The 7,840-nt window shown below is 33.5% G+C and overlaps 1 pseudogene; it reads left to right on the top strand.

The window, feature by feature from the left end:
- Positions 1-2,885: 2,885 nt before the first annotated feature.
- Positions 2,886-6,935, top strand: LOC108755309 (annotated as a pseudogene).
- Positions 6,936-7,840: the final 905 nt, after the last annotated feature.

The raw sequence follows: 7,840 nt of genomic DNA, 5'->3' as shown, positions 1-7,840 counted from the left end.
TGTCTCCATTTGTCTTTTCTGAAAGCTCAAACAAATTAACGAAGCTTACGTTGTACTCAAGTATCTTACATAATACTTTTTTCTTTGAATTAATCTTGTTCACATTCTTTAATACTTTTTCATAATTTAAATTTACATTTTTTTCTAGCGTTTTAACCCTTTCATTCCCAAATCATTTTACAGCTGCGACAAATTACTTATTCGTATTTTTATGCGTATTATATGATAAATAAGCGGTTCATAAAAATATTCGGACGTTTTGTAAATGCTTTTTTACACATTATTTTTATTGTAACTGTATATAATAACATTGTGGATAAAATTTGTCTTTTTTTGCCGTATGAGTGTACACGTTGTTACGTAAAAAAAAAATGATATTAAAAACGCCACCGACCTCCTTTGATACCATTTTTCTCAAAATTTTGATCAAAATTTTCTCAAAAACGTGATAGCCAACGCGACAGCCAAAATTTGGACGTGACTTTTGCCAATGGATTCGTGTTCACTAACAAAAGTATGTCGAAAATGACTATTCATATTCGTACGGCAAAAAAGCAAATTTTGTTCCACAACGTAATTTGCAAAGTTATTATATATAGAAAATATGTATTATATATAAAAATCTTATTCTTTAGATTTGATAAATTCACCAGAATGTTTCAAGGAAGATTATAATTTTGCGCAAATTCTTATTATATTTATTAATAATTTGTGTCGTCAAAGCAATAATAAATAAAAACAGGTGATATTCTATGTGTTATTAAAAAGTTTTTAAATTCACATTAAAATACATGTTATCTATGTAAAGTCCTTACAGTCATTCATAACCAATTCATCTATTTATAAATATAATATGAAAAAATTAACCACAATAATATTTTATTCATAATTAATAACACGCAATATAACAACAGTTATAAACGAAAGAGAAACGAAAGGGTTAATCATTGCGTGTCAAATAACCAACCGATTAAATAATCAGCATGAATATTAATTTTAAAATATCTTTTCAAGCAGTTATTAATCGCTTTATTGGTTTCACTAAATTATTACGAAATCATGGAATCTTCACGTTGCGTGCCGATCGATCTATTAGAAAATATATAATCAGGGATATCGTAAAATTAATCGCGAAAATTGCCGTATTAAGACGTCATTTGCACTCGCGGCTCGGGTGACGTCGGATTACCCGTAAATTTGTTAAAGGTTTGCATAAGTCGTCACCACCGAGATTTATGCGAACCGCTTCCATATCTTCTGCGAATCGGGTAAGCGCTTCTCGCGATCTAAACGGCGGGGACGCGCACACCGAATAGATTGGATTTATATCCCACTCATCCTCACGTCGCATGTCTCTCTGCCAACACTCGGTCCGATTACTGGCAGGCGTATTTCTTCATATCCACCTTTCATTCGTAACTACAAACTCGGTAATTGGTTCGATACACTTCGGGTCCGAGGATGAGATCAGCGTTGCCCCGCGCGAGGGATCTTTTTTTTTTTTTTTTTTTCATCCGATCAGACAGTTCGAAAGTGCGGCGTCGTATTTCGAAGGCCGTCTTCGAGATCGAACCGACCGGGAGGGAGGTAAAGGGACACCGGTGGATCTAGCGCTTCCCGCGGGGAAAATGTGTCGAGAATCGAAGGGAGCTTGTCGGCAAATGCACCAGCGAATTTTCCTAGAGCTACCTCTGCAGCATGCGCAATCGCATTCTTATTTGCGCGTGCAACGCATCGGACGCGTTCTCGCCGCCACGTGCCTGGAATTCTTTTTATTATACGAAGATGTCGAAAATATATGTTCGCGCCGACGGAGGCCGATTGCTTAATCTGACGATGATGATTCGCGATAGTTTGGAGAAGCTCACGCTCGTCTTGCGAGGCAGGGAAATAGTTTCTTTTTTTTTTTTGACCTATCACCTTCTGACAAGTCGATTTAATTATCCTTTCAGTTTTATTTCTGTAACATATTTGAAAGTCTACAGAAATGCGGACGCGCGTAAATTTTTTTATTAGACGTAATATCCCTGATATATTTTGCACAGAAATTATGCAGAATAAAACCGTGTCGTATTGATGAATTATTATCGATTTAAATTTAAATGCTCAATTTTAAGCTCTAATTTTACATGGAATAGACAGTACTAGCTAAAGATTTGTTTCTAATGTTCTCCTTTTCCTTGAATTAATACGTTAAAGTTACGCTTTAATTTTCTATGTATAATAACCATGCAAAATTCTTATTCTACACATGTAGGAAAATGCTCGAGTAATCATAATTGCAAATTTAAAATATGTCATACCTTTCACTATCCTATCACTTTTTTCACATCTAACTGTCGATTCCAATTATTTTGATGTGTATAACACATATTCCAAAGTATAATAATATATTACATATAATATTCTTAAATACTAATAATATAATAGAAATGTAATTATATGATATAATATATTTAATTATATATATGATGTATATCTACGCTTGTAATTATAACTTTAGTATGTTTTCACCCAAATGTCAAATATATATAAATATATAGTTTATCTTTCTTAATTGCAGGAAGTTAATTCGATCAACAGATTCATTCTAACGTCTCTAACAGTAACTTTTCTGATATTCTGCAGTATAAGCAATATTTTGTTAGCTCAAGATTCGTTCACGCTAACTAAGCTGATGATTCGGATTTTTTTCGGCACATATCTCTACGTGACGGAAATCAATATCTACGGCGTTCCCGGACGCAAGTATATCTTCTACCGTGCGAGATGATCCGATCGAGAAACCGAAAGTCACGTGCGTAGCCCCAATTAAAATTTTAAAGCCATTTCAGTCATCAACGGGCTATCTCTTCCCATAATACATCATACGGAGTGAAGGGAAGATGCGCACCTCTCCGCCTCCCACACCCTCCCACAGTACGGTCGGTCATTCTAATACGCCAGTTAATACATGGATATGCAGTACGAAGGATAAACTGTAACAAAGGGTCTGAGCAGTATATAAACTCCCCAGAGGATCATCTTCTCAGTTCACTTCGTGTCTTCGGTTCTACAGCAATATGAATTGCCACCAGGTAGGCCAACACCAAATAGTATCGTGCGATGGCCGCTTTAACCCTTTCCGCTACAAAATGCAATAATTCGCTCAACGAGTTGTATAACTACTGCTTTGTTAATTTTAATCCTTGTTAACAATTAATTTCATTATAAACGATTATTTATTAAAATTTATTTTGTTCTAAATCATATCAATTTTTATCGTTTATTAAATTATTTTATTTATTTTACAATTGTTTTTTTTTTTTATAAAAAAGCTTAATTGAAAATTTTGAAATATTAGAAAAAAATATTTCTTTTGCCACATTATTTTGACTAGAAAGGATTAAAAAGCTTCAATATGCGACCAATATATGCGTACATACATATATCTTTATTGATTGAGTTTTTACCCTCTTTTAGTCATTGATGAATTTTAAAATGCCTAAAAAAATTTCGTTATTATGATAAACAATAGAAAATTAAAAGACAAGTTATCTTTCTCACATGTAAAAAAAAAAAGTACAAATCAAAGGCTCTTTATAATTGATCATTTAGTCATATGTAGTGTCTATAAGATGTTACAGCTGCCATTCTCTCTTATTCTCACGAACAAAATATCTTTGATAAAGTATGAATGAGCAAGCAATCGTAAGAGACAGCTTTTAAATTTGCTTAATAGAAGAAAATGGAAGTAGTTATAACAGGAATAAATTGCAACAGTAATCGCTAATCTGGAATCTTATAACGCTTGTGATGCGCGTATGCAACACGATTTGCAATTATCTACCATTGTGCCAGCGATGACTCTCCAGCTTGGTGACAACGTACAGCCGTGAAAGGTGCGACATTTATGACAAATGTTGCAACTTATCCCGGTCACATACGCAGTTCTTATCTTTTCTTGCGTACTGCAATAAACGTTGTGGCAAAAGCCTGATTAAGAAATTTAATAATCAGGTGAACAAATATTGAAAAATGAAACCCAAGAGAACGGCGGGTTAAAAACACTTCTCAAAAATCTTTTGTGTGTTTTGCTAGTGTGCTATCTGAACGAGCTTAATATTCATGTAATCGGTAATAATAATCGGTGAGATAAAATCTTTTTTTTATCATAAACGACGTAATAACGTAATCGAGATTAGATGCCGCATTGATAGAGCGATATGATTTTCCCTGGCTACGTGATGTCGAATAACCGCATATAACGGAGGGATGTTAGATTGTGCCCCACTTTCCCTCAGTAACACGCGATTATCGCAGCGGACACCGCAATGCCCACAATCTCGGTCCCGCAATATCTCGGCGTCTCGGTCATCCCGAGATGACCCACCAACGTGTACACTCTCCTTCGGAGTAAAAAATTCTAGTGAGTCAAGACCGGAAGTCAGTAATATAATCATCATTCTCTCGCAATTTCGTAATACTTAGCAAACAAGCTGTCATCACTTTTAATGATTTTATGATTAGGCATTATTAATTTTTTCATCGAAAGGAGTACTCCGATATCGCATTTATCTTAATTGATCTGCCTTTATTATCTATCATTATAGATGTGTGTTCGAGCAAAGTTGCGTAGTAAGTGTGCAAACATATATATATTAATCTGATGTAATAATGTCTCTTTATGATTATAATTCGCTACTCACCGATCTTGTAGCAAAGCCGCAGAATCTCTTTGATTGCAGTTGGCCAAGCTGGTCTTGGTGCTGTCGTGCATCGGCAGTGATGTCCTGGCGGGTCTCCTACCAGGGGGTGGCACAGGTGCCGGAGGATATCAATACAACAGACCAGGAAGTGGTGGTGGATTTGGTGATACTGGTTTCGGGGGTGGCGGCCGCGGTGGTGATTTTGGCATCGGCAGTTATAGGGGAAGACCAAGCCAAGCTTACGGTCCACCCGGCGGTGATTCCTTTGGTAGACCAGGTGCAAGCGGATTCGGAGGACAACCGTCGTATAGATATCCGCAATTCGGCGAGGGTGGCAGCGGTGGTTATCAAGACGGTGGTGCCGGAGGATTCCAAGGAGGATATGGCGGACGTGACGGCGGAAGGGTAAAATTGTTTTCAATGCACCTGCAATTGCAATGCTCAACGGAAAAAGTAACTTTGCAATTGTTCTAATTCTTTAATATGATTAAGTTGTTTAATTTTATAAAGCTATTTTTTTCTGCTGAGCCATTAATACCTTATCTTTTAAAAAAATACTGCCCACATACATCAAGTCTTATCGTATTACTATCAACGTTTCAGATTGTCATGTATTGTATTGTTTGAAATTTAGAAGGATAAATGCTAACTTTGCAGAATAATATAATTTCAAAATATTTGCTGCTCAAAAATATTTAATGATGTGCTTGAAAGTTTCGATAATTATAATTATTTAATATTTTTTTATATAATAATAAATAAAATATTCCTGCTTCTCATCGCCTTTCTGTTTGTCTCATATAAACGATTATAATTTATATATTATTTTATAGCCGCAGCCATACAGTTTCCAATACGAAGTCGTCGATCCGCCGAGCGGCAATGATTACTCTCAACGCGAGAGCAGCGACGGTAATGTCGTTCAAGGAGAGTATAGAGTTCTGTTGCCAGACTCGAGAACGCAGATTGTTCGGTATATGGCTGACGACGTGAATGGATACAACGCGGAAGTTCAATACGAAGGACAGGCTCAATACTCTCGTGGTGGTTTGGGAGGATATGGAGGAGGCGGATATCAAGGTGGCGGTTATCAAGGAGGTCAGTATGATCCTTCGCACAAAACAGTGATATAAGGCGATGTACATTGAAATAAATTTTAATAAATATTTGTTTAAATATTTCTAAGTAAATATTTACTAAATATGTATAAACATGTTTTATTTAATTAAAAAACCATTAATTTGATTTAACTATCACTTTTTTATTGAGCAAATATTTATTAAACTGTAAATTTATTTTTACTCAATGCTATTAAAAAAAATATGTATTAAAATTTAATAATTTTTTTTCAGTATATATAAATATAGAAAAAAATTAAATGAAATTATATTAATAATTGCGTATCTTTAGATTACGAAAAAGTTTCGACGATATCACACATAAAATAATTCAATACATATACAAAATTTGAAATACATTAATTATTTAATTAATTAGAAATTGTTGATAATATAAAATTAATCGCTTGTTTCAAAAAGAGTTTTGTCTATCATTATAGATATCCCACATTTTTATCGCTTAATATAAAAGACGCTTTATATATTCTGAACATAAACTGTATAAAATAGTAATGTAATCATATCAATCTTATAATTTCCTATTCAATGATGTAACTGTTATCTTATATTACATTTATATTGTTGAATGGCAAATTATAACATTGATATAATATTACTATTAATTGGTGTACAGCAATATATATAAAAGACTAGAAAAGGTTACTTTTTATAATTCTATATTCTCTATCATCAACAGGCAGAGGTGGCGGTTTCGGTGGACCAGGAGGTGGTTTTGGAGGTGGTTTCGGTGGAGATAGTAATCAATATTTGCCACCGCACACTAATTATCACAAATAACCATTTGATACGAGGCTATCTTACCAAAATATGGCATACCACGTGCATTTCCGGCGATAACCATTACGGACCTCCCTCGTTTACGGCTTTTATTTTGAATATACGGTAATTCTTCGCTCACACACGAGACACACACGAACCCTTTTGCGATCACCTATGCGTTCACGAATCACTTTCACCTATATTTAACGATTACACAAGGACTAATTAGGATAATTTTATATGCATGCATGAGTGTATGTATTTATATATATAATATAATATACATAATTTTGTACATGATAATTGTATTATCAAACATACGCTTGTATCTTCTGCTAAGCGATTATCAAACTCTTATGTTATGTACGTATTTATACGAGCTTGTAGTAAAACATAAATGAAGTTCTTTCTATTTAACTTCATATTATTTTATCCCAACTGATCCTTAATCTATTATAGATTTTTAAATCTAAATAAAAATTTAAGTTTCATTAATTAGACCTATATATATTAGTTTTAAATGTAATATTTTTTTCACGACAGCAGTAAAGGATTAAAAAGCAAAATAATTGAACAGTAACGATTTAATAAGAATCTAAAACTTGGACATACTAAATACACCAATTATGTCTTCTTTGTGCTTTAAATTCAAATTTAATTTCTTCTATGCAAAACTTCTCAGTTAGTGAAATTTGAAATATTAAATTGTAATAATTGCGAAATAATTAATTCCAATGACAAAAATTTTATAAGAAGTTGTAGAAAATAATTTTAAGAATGTGTAGGAAATTTTGGAAATATTAAAATATCGAAATGGGAAATTAAAAATGGGAAAATCACAATTATTTAAATCACTGTAATTATAGTCATTATTTATTTTGTTTTACATATACATTTAGATATATGTAAAATAGATATATATCAAGTCTGATAGCCAAGTCTGTAGAAATTAGATTTTTTAAATATCTGCTACATACGCCAACAACAGAATTAGATGTACATAATACTGTTGACAAACTGCTAGAAAAAACGTAACAGAATCTGCAAGCGTCAGATAATGTCGGCAGGATCTGCTCAGTTTCTGTCAACAATTTGCCTTCACATTATGTCCACAGGTGGTGTTAACAAAACACAAGCCTAATGCGGACGCAGTTGATGGCAGATTGCCGTTATTTTCTGCTCGAACCTGCTGACAGTCTGCTAAAAGATTGCAGACATTTGGCTACATTTAGATATAACATATATATATATATA

The sequence above is a fragment of the Trachymyrmex septentrionalis genome, unplaced genomic scaffold, assembly GCF_001594115.1.
Source record: "Trachymyrmex septentrionalis isolate Tsep2-gDNA-1 unplaced genomic scaffold, Tsep1.0 scaffold87, whole genome shotgun sequence".
In the NCBI taxonomy this organism is placed as follows: domain Eukaryota; kingdom Metazoa; phylum Arthropoda; class Insecta; order Hymenoptera; family Formicidae; genus Trachymyrmex; species Trachymyrmex septentrionalis.
Note: the sequence above shows the minus strand (reverse complement) of the source record. Positions and strands in the feature narration are given on the sequence as shown.